Source organism: Marmota flaviventris, chromosome 4, assembly GCF_047511675.1.
Source record: "Marmota flaviventris isolate mMarFla1 chromosome 4, mMarFla1.hap1, whole genome shotgun sequence".
NCBI lineage: Eukaryota > Metazoa > Chordata > Mammalia > Rodentia > Sciuridae > Marmota > Marmota flaviventris.
Window position 1 is genome coordinate 161,853,001 of NC_092501.1, and position 18,921 is coordinate 161,871,921.

At 47.2% G+C, this 18,921-nt stretch overlaps 1 long non-coding RNA gene across 4 annotated transcripts; it reads right to left on the minus strand.

The window, feature by feature from the left end:
* Window positions 1–2,223: 2,223 nt before the first annotated feature.
* LOC114095621 (uncharacterized) lies at window positions 2,224–17,161 on the minus strand. 4 transcript variants are annotated; one of them, XR_003583288.2, is made up of 4 exons: window positions 15,129–15,228; window positions 4,147–4,241; window positions 3,728–4,032; window positions 2,224–2,827 (listed from the first exon to the last, which is right to left on the minus strand). It is a non-coding gene; the product is annotated as an uncharacterized lncRNA (long non-coding RNA). The 4 variants fall into 4 exon arrangements; XR_003583287.3 differs by lacking the exons at window positions 2,224–2,827; window positions 15,129–15,228 and adding an exon at window positions 16,930–17,161 and having other exon boundaries at window positions 3,431–4,032; XR_003583286.2 differs by lacking the exon at window positions 2,224–2,827 and having other exon boundaries at window positions 3,431–4,032.
* Window positions 17,162–18,921: the final 1,760 nt, after the last annotated feature.

Genomic DNA, 18,921 nt, shown 5'->3' on the forward strand with positions numbered 1-18,921 from the left:
AGATTCAGACACCAAAACTTGAAATGCCCACTCTACGTATGAGCTTTAAAATGATATTCTAAAGATCAGCCATAGATGCATACTTAAAGGGTCCCGGCACACACTGAGAGGAGTAGCAAAGCCCAGGTCAAGATGCAGCTCACCTGGGAGGCAGCCCTCCTCCTTCCTGCCGCTCCACCTGCCCACCACGCATTCTCCCTCCTTCACTGATTGCAGCTGTGTCACCTGTGCAAATTAATGTATTTGCTTTTAAAATATTTTAAATAATTGATGCATTTGATTTAGCTCTGTGCCCCTACCCCCCAGAAAGGAGGAACATTTTAAAATATCAGCAGTCTTGAATATCTACCCTTGAATATCTACCCTATATCTACCCTTGAATATCTACCCTATATCTACCCTTGAATAGGAAGAATTAAATGATTATTCTTAGTAGCAAAATAGCAATAAATTTTATTAAGGAGATGAAAAAAAAATCCCAGAACCTGATGCAAAGGAGAATGAGGAAAGAATGGTGCTTGGCTACCAAAATCCTGACGGGGAAACAGGACAAAAGAAGGCACTCCAGGACCCTGGCCACAAGCCACAGAGAGAACCACTTTGAGATACCCGAATCAGGGGGTCCCAGCCATCCCTGGGAGGGGCCAAATGCCACCAGCATCGCCAGCCAGGGAGTTTACAAATCACCAAGCAGGGGCCCAGACCACATGGCTTTTTAGGGTCTGTGACCTTGCCTTTGTCAGAACCACCCACAGTTCAGCAGAGAAATGGGCCACCAGGATGAGCAGAATTAGATGACTCCTCAACACGGAGGAAAAAAGGAAGATGGGAGGAGCCAAGTGCTTCACCATCCAATCATCTCCTCCAGCGACTCTGACAGGTTGGAAGAACTCAGAGAAGATGAAGATTGCCATTAGATACTGAATAGTGTTCAGACAATGGGTGGCCGGCTGCGGGTAATCCTGACTTTGCCACAAGCACCCATTTTGTCTTCACTTTTTATAGCATTATTTTTCTGATTTGAAAAGTAATATGCTCTTGGTATAAAAAAGAAATATAGAATTTTAACAGTAAAATCCCTCATCCTCCCCACACACTTTCCTCCCACCTTGGTGGCAGCCATACAAGAAGTCTAGGGACACCTACTCCAAAATTGTTTCATGGGTAAAATACGTGAAAATATGTTCTTATAGAAAAAGTGGGATCTTTGCCAATCTGAAAGTCACTTAAGCCTTTTCATGTCAGTAAATGGAAGTCTGTCTCTGAGGTAAATGACTAGTTTCACAATATTTATTTTCACTATAATTATGCAATAATAAATATTTGGGTCAATTCTAACCTTTTACCATTACAAACAATTGCTACAGCTTACATATTCTTGTTAATGCAGTCGTGTGAGTTTCTAAAGCTCATTCCTAGAATCGGACTTACCAGAACAGTTGAGAGGAAGATTTGAAATTATTATAGGAAAGTCTCAAACTAATTTGCATGTCTAGTAAGAGTATATGGAATACCTGTTTACCCAATTCCCTGATGGCAAAAATCGAACATTTGGATTTATATGTGCCTTTCCAAGTCAAAATATGCCATTGGCATGGCTTGGAGTTCATGAGGGTTATAGGTCTCGTACTGCATATGTGCAGTTTTTATTCCACATGCCTGTCCATGTCATTTGCCTTTTTTTTTTTTTCTGTTGCCATCTTAATCACAGACTTTCAGAATGTCTTTCCAAATCATATATAATAATAGAATTTAACGGTAAAATTCTAATTCTAAATTTTAACAGTAAACTTCCCCATCGTGTTTCAGAGTTTGTTTCCAGTGTGTCTTTTGTTTTGGCGTGGTGGTAGTCTTCTGACACGAAAGTTCACTTTTTGGTAGGTCTAACTGATCACTTCTTTTATGGCTTCAAGGCCTGATGTCTGGTTTAAAATGTTTTCCTAACTCAACTGTTTCCCCAGAGCAACGGGAAGCGCCCGTTTCCATGGTGTGAGCATCCTGGTGTGCACGCACCTTGAAAACCCTCAGACCCTGACGTGGGTACAGTTGTCGCCAGAACCTGGAGCACAAAACTAGCAAACCAAGGAACAGATCAAGCTGCTTGGCTGGACTTTGTTTTTGTCTTTCAGTCCAGAGTGCGGGCTTGAAAGCGATCGACACCACAGAGGCTTCCCAGCTGCTGTCCAGGAGTCTCAGCCTTGACCCTGGCTCAGTCTCACAGGTCAGCTGATGTAACCACTGGACTGTGACATCCACAGACAAGTGGACGCACCTGGCTCCTGAGGGAGCATGTGCGTGTGCCTGGTGCCCTTTCAATAGGCCAGCACTCCTGCTCGGGAGAGCCCAGTGGATGGGCGCTGACCAGCTGCAGGCCACTCCTGCCCTTGGATGAAGTCCACAGCCTGGGAAACAGCGGAGGGGCGAGGCTCATTTTGCCACTGCTACCTGGGGTCCGCCTGGGCGTGTGCCAGCGCTGAGTGCGGGGGGCATCTCGGTGTTTTGCCCTTCAGCTCTTTCTAGTTTCCTGGGAGCTTTTAACTGCAAGAAGATCCTTGAAAGGTCAAAGGAGGAAGCTGCACAGGAAGAGTGGAGCCGCTGACGGCCATCCCAGGAGCTTCCTCTGAGTACCAGAGCATTTGTTCTGGTCTCCCTGGGTGCAGCTGCTCCGTTCCCGCTTGGCAATGGGACTCAGCTCCGTCTTCAGGGCCTTTAGGGAACCTCACAGGAAAGAACTTAAAGTCCACAGGTCGAAGGGCCCAGATTTTACACAGAGTTTGGCTTCTCCTTCCTGCTTGGGCCTAGCGGGGGTGGCTCTCCCACAGGAGGTCTGTGTATTAAGAACAGCAGAAGGAACCCGGTTACTTGGCGGGAAGTGAGCAACTCCCCATCCCCACCCCCACCCCCAGCAAATGTGACGTCCTGGGTGGGTGGACCACAATCCAAGCTTCTCCCCCTTCTCTTCCTCAAGAAATGAGCAGAGGGATTTAAGAAAAATAATGAGTTATCATGAGCGTTTACCATAGAAAAACACTTTGTAGTTGTTATTTTTAAAGTCCCAAACTTGCCAGAAGAAAGGTCTATTTTTCTTAGGAAAGATGAACAGTAAGATGTCAGGCCAGGGCTGGGGCTGGGGCTCAGTGGTCAAGCGCTCGCTTGAGACACTGGGTTCAAACCTCAGCACCACATAAAAATGAAATAAAGATATTATATCCACCAACAACTAAAAAAATGAATAATTAAAAAAAAAAAAAAGATGTTAGGCCCATGATGTCCAAAGAGAACATTCTAAGGGATTCCGCAGTCGCTTCTCAGCACAGAGAAAGGCTGGAGACGCCCCATGTTTATTTGAAGAGGAGCACTAAGAGCAAAGGCATTAAAGTTGTTTGAGGTGATATCAGAAAATCATTTATTTAAAAAGGAAACCAATGCAAATGAGTGATGCTGTTATTTTAATTCTTAGGATGAAAAATTAGCAATCAACAAGGAAGAAATATGAAAAAAAAGAAAAGGCTGTGTACCTAATTAGTTTGAACACATGTAATTTGTAGCTCAAAACTAAAGCTATTAGTGAATTTAATGGTGGCTCTACCTACTGCTAAATTATAATGAATACCAAGCGCATTCCATTAGCTGTGATAACTCTGGGTTAGAACCTTGGATTAATTGGATTAATTTTAGTTTATCTTTTAAGAATATCTATTTAGAACTACATATTAATCCTGTATACCTTTAAATAGTATAATATGTGATCAAAACAAGCAGATATTTATACTCTTGCCCTGCACGTTTTTCTGTAGACACCGACATTACATGGGGCATGACCAGAATAGCCTTCAAAGCTTTGAGGACGTCTTTGGGCCTAGGGAGGGGTGCTCCAAAGCTGGGCACCCCTCAGCTGTGATGTTTGGTGCTCCTCAGGCAGGGGCTGCTTTGGATTCAAGAAGTGCCTTCACATGTCTCGGACATGTCTTGGAATCGCAAGGCCTCAGGAACAGGAGCACTGCAGATGTCTTGGCCAGAGCAGCAAGTGGCCTGGGGACAGGAATGAGGAGCATTAGAAGGTCCATGGTGGCACAAGAAACCAAAGGCCTTTCCCTTCAGAGGCCTAGTCTCAGGACCCCAGGGGAGGGAGTGGCCAGGACCAACCTTTCAAGACCTCTTTTCCTCTCTGCTCTGGACCAGGTGGCCTTGACCTCCTGAGGATCTTGCTGAGCCCAGGTTCTTGCTTCTCTCCCAGGCAGCTGAGGTCAACTGGAAGGAAGACAGTTCTGTGAGGATGGCTCCCTCCATTTCCCACAGGGATGCTCCTGTTTCCCAAGGCCTAGCTCCCTCTGCGGAGCATGCTCTACAAATTCATGCACCACACAGCTGTTCTGCATGGAAAGCAGGTACCCCTAGTCTAGGTCAGCAAGAGAAGAGCTTGGGTATTTCCTCAAGGCCCCAACCTAGAGCCAACTCTACCCAGAGGAGACACAAAACTGCAGAGAGAGCTCTGGTGCTGGGAGTCACTGAGGCCAACAGCCTCTCTGCCGGCGTCGCTTTGAAGAGAAGTGGCCACAGGACAAGGGTCTCCAGGTCAGCCTGAAGCCTGGCCTGTCCTTGGGCTCAATGAAGGAAATTAGCCAATGGGCTGCTGCGCCTGGAGAGCTCAGGGCTCAAAGCAACTTTAGGTCCTGATCCAGTGCCCTTCATGTGGCTTCAGCTTATCAACTGCAGCTTGTTTCAGGTAGAATTTAGAGGGTTACCATCTTGTGAAAATGGCAATGTTAGAAAAGAGCAAAACAATACATTTTGGTAAGTAAATAATGTCCAATTCGAAGGTATGAAGGAGACAGGACGATTTTACTTTAAAAATTGAAATTGAAACATATTCTTTGCCTAGTTTTACTCATCATACTAGAAATACTCTCTAATTAACACTGAAACGTAGAAAATTCACTTGCCTCTAAATGACTTTCTAGTTTTCAAAGTGCCAGTAACTATGTTCAGGCAAGGATAATAATAACAATAAATGTACTAGTTCTTCTTACTGTAAAATAAAGTTCTTCTTACTATAAAAAAGTTCTTATTGTGATCATAACTGTTCTAACTTACAGTTTGTTAGAAATACTACAAAGCTACACTTTAGGTAAATATGTTAAATTTGCATTTTTCCATGATGTATATTAATTTAATCTGTGAAAGATCTTTCACAGCACTCTCTCAGCTAAATAAATGATAGAAAAGTGTAAGAGCCATAAACAACACAAATATGCTGAAAAAAAAACACTTAAACATACTGCAAAAACAGATCCTCCAGCACCCCACTTGCCATTAAAGGACAGCTGTGTTAGTCTGAAGACTACCTGGGGTGGGGCTGTGAGCAACAAAAGTCACAAGCCCTCCAGGAAGCCAATAAATACATTTCCAGATCACTCTTGGTCATTTCTGACTCATTCTCCCTGGGGCTGCCCTTTTGTCCTCAGCCCTCAAATTACAGCCTGTAGTTATCTCCTTTTTTCTGGGTCAAAAATGAATCAGGGTCTTAGTGCATACCTGCAAAACCCTGTTGACAAAACAGTGGAACAGGTCATCTGTTCCTCTCCCATCTGCCACTAAGGGCTGCCATATGCATTGTGAACCTGCGCGGTCAGGATGGAATGGCAGATGGACACACTTCCCATCCAGTGGACTTGAGGAAAGGGAAGGGTGCTTTTAATATCATTTGCACCAGCAGCAACACTGCCAGCTCTTTGTGAATATTGTTGCTGGAAAACCATACAGTGGTACCCGCACCTGCCGGTGGGGTATCTTTTTCTTAGCTAGTCTGCCTATTTTTGAGGTGTTATATTTCTTGACAATACCAAATCAATAAAGCTAATTTGCAGCAGCATACCATATTACAGCATTTTATATCACACTTCCAAGAACCAGCAGTCTCAAATCTTGACAATTTAAACCACATAACAACTCCTGACATTTAGATCTTTTCCAGTAAAAAATATAATAATCAATTCTCCTCCATACAACACAGTTTCTGTCTCCCCACTTCTGGCAACAGCCCCATCATTTCAGTCACTCATGCTTAACACTTTGCAGCTTGTACCTTAGAATCTTTTTTCTCCTGTCCACCCCCATCTTATCAGGCGCCGAGTCCTATGATGCTCAGAAGGTAATCCACGTGGTCCACTGCTGCATGTGCTGTGGCCTTGGCCTCCACAGTGAACGCCATTTCTCACCTGGGTAACCAGCCTCTCCCTCCTCTCCCCTCCAACGCATTCTACTAAACACCCCAGATTGGCTTCAGGAAATCTTAATTTTGTATTTCACTCCCCTGCTTTTTAGCTTTCACTGGTTGGTTCCCACTGCCTCGAGCTGCCCTTGACAGCCCTCCACAGTGTCCACATCCAGCTTTCCAGAGGTCTCTCTCACCTCACAACGGTGTGGTAGGAGACCACACTTCTCACCTGCACTTAAACATACCGCACGAAAGTGATGTGTGACACCCGGTTCCTGTGCCAACCCTCACCAGGAAGTTGCTTCTCTTTCCTCTCTGTGTTTCAAGATTGTGCTGTCCTCCAAGGCTCATCTCAAACCCACCCCCTTCCATCAGTCTGCACCCAAACACTCCTGCTCACAGCTTCCTCTTCCCTCTGATTTTCCCCAGGGTACTTTCTCTGCAGACTTACCCTGTGCGTTGCAATGTGTCCTTCCTGTCTTTCTGCTATCCATCCATCTGCACAGACATACTATATAGACACACCAACACCCATATGCATATGTACACATACACTTTATGTAATTGCTGTTATATATAAATATTGTTTTGTGACTTGCTTTTTTATATACTGATGTATGTTGGAGATCTGTCCCTGTAATATCTATGGAGACAGCAAGATGGTGATTTCTTTTTTGTATTTCTGTATTCTTCAACTTTTCTATAATAATCATGTCCTCAGCTTTCTATCTAGTAAGGGGAAAAAAACTAATTTCAATGATTATAGAAAAGGATAAATCAAGAGTGCAAAATTACATAACTTCAAAGTTTAAAGATTTTTTTGAAACCAAACCTTAGAATGACTTATCCACAACAATATTCACATTTTTGTTCAATATACATTCAAGCACCTATACAGCTCAAAGGACTGTAGTGTTTAAGCAGAAATGAGTTTGTTTCAATCCCTGCCCCAGGGTGACAGTTATCAGTAATGACCTATTGCATATTTGTGGGTTTTTTTCTCTCAAAGTTCTCATTGTAAACAAAAGATACCTTTTGAAAGAATGCCTTTTGACTATAAGGCTAATCTACTAACTGCAGTGTTATAGACAAAAGCCTTTCATTATGCAACATATTTAGTTAATTGCTTGATTTTAATGTTAAAATTAAATGGCTTAGTTGTGTTGGATTTTTAAAGCATTTGCAAAACTACTACCTGATACTACCCTTGCAACAGGTGAGCCATCATATTCTGTGGGGAACCCTGAGTGGAGGTGACCCTATGACATTCCCAACTTGGCAAGCTGGCAAGACCACAAAGAGCATCTCCAGCTTCTAATCTTCTATCTTCTCCCCAAATTAAACCAAACTTCTTCATGATGAGAAAGATTCTGTCCAGGTCCCAGAACAAGTTTTAATATTAGAACTGAGATGTACATAAGTGGATTGGTGGGATCCATGCACAGAGATGCACGGTGTGTTCCATTTTGTCACCAATGTGGCGTGGCACATGGTATGCTCCAGTATGTCTTCCCAGCACTGTCCTGGGAAACTGGAAACCAGGAAAGAGACTTGTGAAAGCACCTTCTATTTGACAAGCACAAATAAATTGATTAAATTGCCTCTATCCTAAACCTATCCAAGCATCACCAGCATCCCGTAAATAACAGAAGCCAGTTGGTAACAAATCTCTAAGTCTGGGCACGTGCAACACTCCAAAGACACTGATTTTAATATCCCATCAAATGTGGAGAGCAGTAGAGGCAGGAGATACACCAAAAAGAGGCCATCTGTTACTTATTTAAGCCACCCTTAGACAAGAATATATTACTTTTCAGGGGAAAAATATTGTTCTTTCCAGAGGAATAGGAATGTGAAATAAACAATGAGATGAGATAAAGCTGTTTATATCAAAGAGTGAATCAGATTATAACACTGAAAAATAGTATACATTGCCTGTTATTGCTGCTATAAGTAAAACAGTATTTGAAAGACAAATTACCATGTTACTATTCTTGAAAATCCCCGGCTCCTCTGTAAGTAATGACATCTTGGTAGACATGCGACTAACCAAGTGCAGACACATCTCCATCTACATAATTTAAGGGAAGAAAAAAAAAATCATCGTTTCCCCTTGGAGAAGAATACTGTTTCCTTGAGAATTTAAAGACTCTAGAAAAGCTTTCATTGAATACAAACAAAAACTGCAGGTAGGGAAGACACAAGCCGCCAAAGTGCTCCTGGTGGGAAGTGCCGCCAGGCTCTGGGGACAGTGAGAGGAGAACAGAGCAGGGTCCCCAGAGTCGAAGTGCCACAGCAGCGCAGGAGCCCAGGGGACCTCCCAGCCACAGCTTCGGCAAGACCCAGGGCCAGGGATCCGCCCCTCACCTGTGGCATGTGACACAGACACATGCACATTAGGCATCCCCACACACCAGCCTGGGCTCTAGGGGAAGGCCCCATGCACCCACGGGAGCCACCCTGGGTCACAGCATGAACAGATATTGGGTGTCGTCTTGGCAGGAGCTCAAGTGCTGCCCACCTCTCATACGAAGGCTCATCTGATCTCATCTCTCAGCAACTCTCAGACATCCTGAAGAAAAGAATCAGTGGTGGCCGCAGGCCTAGAACGACTGCTCTCAAGGCCAGCAAAACGCTGGCCCCGAGCTCTGCCTGCCTTCTGGAACTGGGGCAGCCCCTGTGTCTCCAAGTCAAATGACAGTGAACAGTGGGAACTGCTTGAATGGCAGGTCTGAGAGACTCCACTGCTACCAGCTGCCCGTTGGCCTACGCAGGGTGCTGCCGGTGCTCACAGGCCAGTCCAGTCACCTCAGGACGGTGGTCAGTCTCCGAGGGGTGTCTCTGGGCCATGGCCCGGGATTCAAAGTTCTTGCCTAGGCTCACCTCAGGGCCCTGCCACCGAGAGTCCTTTCTTGATAGAGCCATGATGACGCTTCTGCAGTGGGAGACAAGAGGCAGGAGTCTCCTGGCTGACCAGCACGGTGGCCAGGGTCTGGAATGGCCTCTGTTGAAAGCAGTTCATCTCTCCATGGCTGAGAGAGGAGGGGTTTGGAGGGCCACCTCTGCTTCGCACAAGTCCTCAGTGAAGAAGAGTCCACCCACGTGGTCTGAAGAGAAAGCACTGGGCCTCCTGCGCCTCTCACCAGGTGAGCTTTACCTCCAGGAGGCATTTGGCAAAGTCCAAGACAGTCTTGGTGTCACAGTATGTTGGTGGAAGGGGCTGTGCTCCTGGCATCTGCTGGGCAGGTGCTAAACATCCCTCAAGGCTCAGGGCAGTGCCTACCACAAAGGATTATCCAGCTCTGGATACGCCAAGGCTGAGAAAGCCTGGTCTATATTTAACCCCTAAAAAATGAAGGAAGAGCTGTCTCAGAGCTGAGTCATGGCCAGGGACTCTCTCGGGGCTCCTCTGCCAACACACTGCGCGCTCCTTGTGACGCTCTCCGGGCCAGCTGCTGCCCTCTCCACTCCTCTCTCCCTGCCGGCCTGGCTCCCCCGCCCTCCCCTCCCAGGACCTCATCTGCCTGAGATGGTCCCTACAGGTGGCAGGGGTGTTCTCACTGTCCTTGGTGCTTCATTCCCAGGAGACCCAAGAGGCGGAGGCCTGATTCCAGCTTTGAGAGGGGACCAAGTGCCCTCCCATTCCCAGGCCCTGACCTGGGAACGCCTCTCACTGCAGATCCCTGACGCAGCCCCCAGCCTCCGTGGACAGGGAGGAGACCAGGGTGCGGCCTCTGCCCGCACTTTGGGCCCCAGAGTCACCTCTGTCACCTTCTCTTCAGGAGCTAAGAGAAGGCGAGGGCGACTCATGAAGGGGTGCACATGACACCCACCCATGTGGAAGGAAGAAGTTTACAGAGGGCTCTGGGGAGAGGCCAGGAGGAAAGGCCAGGGGCTGTGGGATGGACAGGAGGCTACATCTGGAGAGTGGGACAAGATTTTCCACTTAGCAACAGGGATGCGTTTGAATTAAAGGCAGGCAGTGGAGACGGTGCATCCAGTTGAACCCACAGGGATAACTGAAGGATAATCAAAACTACAGTGACCCCAGTTGGGACTGAGGAAGCACATTGGCATGGCCTCCCTGTCCTGACTGGAAGGTGCCCTGAGAGTCTGCGGTCGGGTTCCTACTTCAGACTCCGCCTCCAGCACGCACCCCAGCCCTCTGGAAAGGGGCTCCTGACTGACTCAAAGGAACAGGGCCAAGCCCTGTCTGGGCAGGACCACGTCCCGCAGAGATCCCAGGGCCCTGCCAGGAGCGCCCCAGCCACGGGCACCTCTCACACCTGGGGAGCTGAGAAGGGCGGAGACCAGACACCTCAGGATGGTCGTAATGACATCTTGTCCTGATGGAGCAGGAAGCAAGAAGCAGCTGAGCTCCAGTGCGCACCTGAGCAGCCTGTGAGGGCCACGCCTCAGGCTAGGATCGCCTCTGGGAATAGTTCTTATCATGCTGATTCCAGAGGGGAGGGGAGGACAGGTGGACACGGTCTCCGCCCATCTCCCACTTCCCTCAGAGCTTCCTCTCTCCCTGGATCTTCTCCAGCAGCACCCCCGAGGCACCAAGAAGGTGTTAAGAAATGCCACACATCTCCCTGGAGAGTTCCCGAGGCCCGGAGCACAAGCCTGTTATGGGTGACCCCCTTGGCCAGTGAGGTGCCTGTCACAGCCCACCAGGTAGGAGGGGAGAGCAGGGGAGTGGCCAGGTCCCTGGAGGCCTCTTGCGGCCCCTGCTGTGCTGGCAGTCACCTGTCTGCAACGCAGGTGTCTCCTCTGATCCTTTGCCACCTCCCCTCTTCCTTCTGACTTTCCTTTTCTCCCCCTCTTGGGAGACAGTGAGCCTGCTAAGCAGACAGAGCCTGGGAAAGTCGTTCATCTGAAGTCTCCCAGACCTGGGTGGGTATGATGCCCTGGAGTCCCACCATGGACTAAGTGGCTGTGTCGCCTCAGAATCCAGATGTTGAAGCCTAGCCCTTGAGTGACGGTGCCAAGAAGAGGTGCCTCGGGAGGTGAATAGGTACAAGGGCAGGGCACTCCTAGGGGGGTTGGTGCCCCTATGAAGGGTCACAGAGACCCCATGCCTCTTCCTTCATGGAGGGCACAGTGAGGAGACCACCGTGGTGGAGCAGGAAGCAGGCCTCACCAGACCCACTGTGCTGGTACCGGATCTGGGCCTCCCAGCCTCCAGCACTGTGCGGGATAAATTCCTGTTGTTAGGAACCCTGCCCAGTCTTTGGTACTCTGCAGTAGTTGCTCAAATGGGCCAAGACAACAGCTTGCTCATTGTGCAACCTGCACTCACACCTGTAAAATGGTGACAATAACACTGTTCCCTACATATATTTTAGGATTAAATAAAATAACTGGTCTATGCTGCTAGTACTTGATCTATGCTTCTTGAATATTTGAATATTTCTCTCTCTCTCTCTCTCTCTCTCTCATTATCTTTCTCTGGTTTTTCTTTTCCCCTTCTTCTATTGAAATTAGGTACAGAGCAGAAAGCAAAGACATAGATGAAGGTTATGAAAAAATTGCAGCTTTTCAAATCCAGAAAGAAACTGCAAGAGCACCCAGCACAACCCTCCCCTCGATAGAGGAGCGCGTTGAGGCTCAGAGCAGTGCAGCTGGCCAAGACCACACAGTGCACCACGGGGCGTCACGGCCCAAGCCAGTCCCTGGCTGTCCCCCAGACCATCATCCTGCAGAGGAAACAAGCCAACAGGGGGACAGGAGGCGTGCGGTGGCTGTGTCCGTGCCATGTCCAGGCCTATTCATTTAGCAAAGGGGCTTCTGTAACTTACTTACAAATCTAAATTAGCTGAGGATGAGCTCAGTGGTAAGAGCGCTTGGCTGGCATGCCAGAGGCCCTGGGTTCCATCCCCAGCACTGAAAAATACATAAATAAAAATCTGAATTATGTTTATTGAAATTCTTCTAAACTAGGATCACTTTGTTTATGTTATTAGGTTTACATTTTTAGCATATTTTGCCCAAGTTTGCTTTTCCCCTAAAATATATTCAAAGTGTTGACTGCCCACATTCCCTATTTGGAAAACATAAATGTCTGCCAGTGGTCTGGCTGATCCTTGCCCAGTGCCCAATCTGGGCACTGGCTCCAGCCCAGGCAGCCTCAGGTGGGCTGCCAGGCTCCGATGTCCCACTGGACCTGCCACCTTGAGCCTGGTTAATCATTGGGGCCTTCCTCTGTATTATTTACTAATACAATCTACTAAAATGATCTGTTCTGACATAAGTCCTAGAATGGAAGGGGCCTACCATGGTCCCAGTGCTGGTCCCCACCCACTCTCATGCTGAAACTTAGTTGCTGTTATGGTTTAGATCTTCAGTGTGACCAAAGGACCATGTGGGCTTGTCCCCCAGAAGATGTGGAGCTTTTGGAAGACGTAGCCCACTGGGGGGTCTCCAGGCCATTGGGATGTGCCCTTTAAGAAGATCCAATGGCCCAGCCCCTCCTCTTCCTCTTTTGCTTCCCAGCCAAGAAATGCGAGGTTTTGCTTTGCCCTGCACTGCCCACCATAAGGAACTCCCCAACACAGGCCCCAAAGCAAGAGGGCCAGTCATCATGGGCTTGATCCTCCAAAACAGTGAGAAACCCTTTTCTCTATAAGCTGATTGTCAGAGTTATATGTTACAGTGATGGAGAGCTGACTGACACAACCACCATTGTAATAGCAGCAGGAGGACCTTGAAGAGGTGGGGAGGCCATGGGGCTCTGCCCTCTCAGATGGAAATGGTGCTGTTATAAACAGACAAGGTCAGACCCCTCCGAGGCACGCTCTTGTTCTCTCTCTCTCTCTCTCTCTCTCTCTCTCTCTTTCTCTCTCTCTCTCCTTCTCCTCCTGTCGTGTGACGATGCAGGTAGAAGACCCTGCCAGACTGCAGAACCCTAATATTGGATTTCCAGTCTCCAGAAGTGGGAATGAACAAATTTCTGTCCCTTAGAAATTACCCAGTGTGTGGTTTCCTGTTAAGAACAGCACGTGGCAGGTAAGAGGACACCTAGCTCATGCCTCACAATCCCAGGTTGTTCTGGGTGAAATATGCAATTTGACAGTGACTCTCTAGAGATAACGTCCCTCCTGTTTCTCAGAGAGAGGCTTTCTCAGTAGAAGAGTTCCCAAGTTTGCTTTTCCCCTAAAAAATTGGGGCAGAGGGTTCTGTTTGTTCCCAATGGCCCAGCTATGGGGCCCCTCTGTTTGGAGCACCTGGGCCATAATCTAGCCCTCCCCCAAACTCCTGAGTCAGGCCCTGTGGTCATGAATTCTTTCTCCAGATAACTATTCATAAAAGCAAGCATGCATGACTAACCATGAGATGAATCCAGTGATGCAAGTTTATGTGACTTATCTCATCTACCCAGCATGTCAACTTGACGCTGAAGGGGGAAGTTTTCATTGCCAATTCCCAGGACAAAGAATTTAGAGTAGTGAACACTAACATGTGGGTGGCCCTGTGAGTCCTTGACAGCATCACCTCTCCACCCTTTCTTGGCTCCTGTATGCCAGCTCTACCAAATTCTCAGACGGGAGAAGACAGCATTGGTCCTGCATGCTTGCTGACTTGGAGAACCGACAAGACCCAAGCTCCACCCGGCACCTCCCCTCCTCATAAGCACTCTTCTGAAAATAATTTTGAGATGTGTTATGCAGTGTGGTATAAATTACTGCCGTAAATTATCCAACAAGCCAGTCAAATATGTATTTTTCATCCATTCATTTCATAACACAGGTGTGTATCAAGTTGCCCATGAATTTGGGAGTCAGAAAGACCACAGTCATAATCTTAGTTCCACTGCTTACCAATTTCACTATTCCCCTCCTCCTCTTTGTCTTTCCCCTCTGGCGGTGCTGGGGATTAAACCCAGGTCTTGTGCTGGCTAGCCCGTGCTCTACTACCAACTTAAACCCCTAGACCCTTATTAATAATATTAATATTCTGATCCCAGTAAAGCTTCTTAACAACCTGACTCTCATTATCATTGCTTATAAAAATTGGGAAATAATACCAAACTCAAGGTTGCTTGTAAGTATTCAATTATGCATGTACGTGAGTTTCTGGAACAAATAGCCCCTGGACAGAGGCCAGCACCTTGCCATGGAATCCGACACACTGGTGTCCACCAGCGAGTTGCATCAGGCAAAGGTCAGAGCACAGATCACGAATGATGCTGCCCTTTGATGTAAAAATCTATTCTTCTCTTACATGAAGCTCTGCTCTTAATTTCTGCTTGACCCGTGTCCAACTTCTGGGTGTTCCCTGAGTTCTCTAACCTCAGAGCTTTCTAGTTTTCCACTTGACCTTGGACTAACTATTTCATCAAACTCCCTCATTTCCTCCTCAGCCCAGGTAGAGAGAGTTGACCTAGAAACTGAAACCATTGCCCAAGCTTCTTAGCACAGTCACACGAGTAGAAACTCCAGGGAAGGGAGTGGTTCTGGGACACGGAGGGCATGGCAGCAGAGAGCTGGGCGGGACACTGTGCCCTGCACTTTTCATTTCGTAGAAATCAATGAATTTCAAAGATTATTTACTTCTACCCTTTTCTTTTTAAGAAAGAATGAGGTCCAGAAAAGTTGGGGGACTTTCCAGGGTTGCACAGTTACTTAGGAAGCCAGACACCACCACCCCCATTACTCAGATGTAAATGGTCACTTGAAATACCCCCCAAATCATCCTCACACTTCAAAAGATCAAACACTTGCGTAGACAATATCAAATATTCCACTCTAGCAACTTAATGATTTCCTGTTGCTATATGATGGGTCTCAGATTATCACTAAAAGCCATTTTACATTTCGACAGCTGACACTGTGAAAGCTAACAGCAACTTCTGGAGTTGGAGTCTAGTTAGCACATGCCCAGCTGGAAGCCACAAGGTAACAGGCCCTACCTGCTGACTTCTGAAGCATCTCTGTGACTGGCATTTCCCATGACCACACGACTCAGGGATTGGAACACAGCTTCAGAGACTTCACCTCACATCCATCTGCACCTTGAAATCCAATATCTGCTTTTATGAAAGTAATTCATGCATATGGATTAAAATAAATACAACAAGAGAGTAGTGCATTAGTCAGAGCTCTCCAGGAAAACAGAACAAATTAGATGTGTATCTATTAAGAGAGAGAGATTTATTTTAAAGAATCATCTCAGGCAGTCGAGGGGCCAGCAAGTCTGCAGTCGGTTGCTGACTCGTCCAGCCAGCAGCTGGATACCCAGGTAAGAGCTGACACTGCAGTCTGGAGTCCACATCTGCAAGCAGACAGCAGGCAGGAGACTCAGGCGGGGTTTCTAAGTTGTATGCCCAAAGCAAAACTTCTCCTCCAGGAAGCCTCCATGTTTGCTCCCAGGCCTTCAGCAAGTTGCATGAGGCCTCAGCCTTGGAGGGTCCTCTGCTTTACTAAGGTCAACTGAGGACACTTACCTACATACCTACAAAGCACCTGCACAGAAACACCCTAGTAACAGACTGACAAATGGGTACCCCAACAGCCTAGCTGACACATAAAATCAGCCAACCTGGGGCAGATCACAGAAAGGGACCTTGTCCCAGTCCATATCCTCTCTCCAGGGATGTGCATTTGAAGTGGCCAAACCCAGCCTCGCAGGGTAGAGTATTGGTTCTGTTTAAGGTTGCAAAGTGCACTGGACTTTCTTCTTGACAGTCACTCAGTCTGTCCTCTGGGCCAGGCCCTCTGATAAGCACTTTGCATGGCTATCTGCATAAGCACTTCCAGTAGCTCAACAGGAGGGTCCTATTGTCACTGCCAATGTTCAAGTCGGCAGAGGTGCAGAGAGATAACATCCTCCTGTTGAACAAATTGATGGCAAGAGATGTCTAATCTGCTTATGGAAAAACAAAACAACTCAAATCATTTTTATGGAGATATTGAGGCAAGAACAAATCCAGCCACGTTTCAAGAAATTCTGTCACCAAATACCATTGAAAGCCCTGTGCTCGGGGGCGGGAGGACAGAGTCTGGGGCTCTGTTTTGCTCACTTCCATAGAAAGGCAATATTCCTTATTTTAAATTATTTATTATTTTGTGTTCCCAATTAAGCTACAATGTGACAGGCAAGCTATTTTACAAGGCAATAAAAAAAATAATCGTGCTCCCCAGTGAGTAAACTACAAGGCCAAAAGGTGAGTTGTTTATTTCAGCGAGAGAACTGTATTACTGCACTGAAAAAGAGTGGGCATGTCTGATATTGCTGCTACAAGTCAAACAGCTACAGAAAAGAACAAGATAAACCAGTTACCAGCCTTCCTGAAAGCTCCTATTTTTAGAATAATGACAAAACTGTCTGTGTTTACATAAGGAGCAAAGATGATTGACAGGTGGAGTGGAGGAGCCAAGGCCTGCCCCAGGGTGAGGACTTCTGGGTGGAGGGAAGTGCTGAAAGGCTCAGGAGCAGCAAGACCCCCACTGGATGTGAATGGCAGGAAAAAATGTAATAGCAGATCAACCTGACTTGAGGGTCCTATCTTCTCAACCTGCTGCACAAACCGTAAATTCAAATTAGCCTAGCTACGGAAAACAAAATGGTGCTGTGAGCCCTGCCGTGTCATTAGGGTGGTTTATGGGAAGCCTGTGTGACTACATATGGCCACCAGACGGGAGCTGGTCTTCAAAACAAAAACAAAATAAACCAAGAAGCCCTCACCCTCAAATAAAGCCAGACTAACGTACCTGCTGAGCAGCTCTGTGCATTTCAGCTGCAAGTAGCTGGTGACAAGTGAGGCCAGGGGCGGGAGGGCAGGGGCCAGGGAGGCTCCACCAGGGCTGCTTTCATCTCTGCCTGTGTGTGCTGGGGGTGTGAGTGTCGGGATGCTGCAGGAAGCAGGGGGAGGAGAGGAAGGAAGAGGATGCCTGAGAGTCTCTGTCGATTTTGCCAAGACCTTGGCTCAGAAGGGAAGGGCTCACCCCCAGAACTCACAAGGCAATCTTGGTGAAATGCCCTTATCCATCTGATGCTGCTCACACACCCTCCGTCCACACTGCCCAGCCACAGACATCACAGACATCAGATGGAATCTATGAGACTCTACTGATCAGCCTCAAGAGAAATAAGTCCTGGCTCCTAGTCTGTAAGAAAGCCATCCACTTCAAGAAGAACTTCTCTAATACACACAGAAGAGATACGTGGAAATAGGCTCCAGGCCTTCTCCCTTTCAAACCTCTCACTCCTCTTCTGATACTTCTCAAATTATATTCATACAATTTTTGTTCATTCCGTTCCAAATTTTAGACTTGCTAATTTCAAAAGCTAGCTCATGTTATTTTTTCATCTTTGTACATACGTATTCCCAAGGAGAAAAAGATTTCCCTTTGACCAGTGATGTTTGTAGATCCACCCCCCCACCCCCAGCCCCAAATTCTTTTATGCATTAGAACTCCAAGAAATAGCAAGCAGCCACCAGTCAAGGAAGCTTTTCCAGTTTGTAAGGAATGGAGATGTGCTCTGGATGCCACCTGTAGTATACAGTGTGGTAGATGCACAACCAAGATGGCAGCCACGCACCCCTCACCTCCTGTGTGCACACACTCTTCCTCATGTCCAGGAGCATGGCCTTCATCCTCCGTCTTTACATTTTGACTGGTCTTGTTTCTTACTCTGAGTGACAACTGGTGGCAGAAGTCCTGTTGTGCCCACCTCCAGACTACATTGAAGATTTCTTGTTCTTTGAAGAAGCCGACCACCAAGCAAAAAAAGGACTACACTGTCCAGGGGAGCTGTGAGAGCTGACCAGGCCACTTGAAGAGGAGCCAGGCCTAGGAGTTGGGTCTGTTTAGACCTTCCACTGAGTCCAGCATCGGCAGAGTGCCATTAATGGTGAACCCAGCTGACAACCCGTGGGGTAGCACCTGACCTCTGCCCAAATTCTTGCCCCATAGAATCCTGAGAAGTCGCATTTCTTGAAACCATTAAATTTTGACACAGGTTAATATGTAACAGTAGGTAGAATACACAGAAAGGTTAAAAAAATGTTTTTTGAAGGAAAGCGATCCTATAGCCTCGGGACCAGGGCTCACACAGCCCGAGCCTCTCTACATATTTCTTGTGATTTTCAAATTTCCTAATCCCTCTTGTGGGTCTTCCCTTCACACTTCCTGAACAAGGATCGAGTGCTCAGACACCCTCTGGGTCGGATTGCTGAAGCCTGACACGCTGAGGGCACCTTGGGGGGTGAGTTTGGATCAGAGATAGAGTCTCTTGAGGATGAGGTGATCAGGCACGTGGTTTCCAAGTCTGCAAATCAACTTCTACAACATCCACAGACATCAGACACCAGGGGATGTCCTAAATGGGACCAGCACAGTCCCTGCAGAGCAACGAGTGAACCAGGCTTCAGGGGTGGACTTTCAGGGGGCCAGGGGGGCTGCCTGCCCCCTCAGGAGCACAAGTGCCCCAGGATGGACAGGAAAGGGTGGGACAGATCTGCTGCCAACAGCACGGAGCAGTCTCCTCTCATGTGCTCGAGTCTTGGATTTTCCTCGACTGGAGGCTGGGATACTACCATGGAGCATTTTCCTAGGCTTCTGCTAATTTCTGGATTCAATTTGTGAGTTTGGATATGGATATGAATATATTTCTGTCACTGGGAAAACAAATTAAGAGAATTACTTGGAATTACTGAGACTCAAAAGGAATCTGTTTACCAACACAGTGCAAGTAAGAAC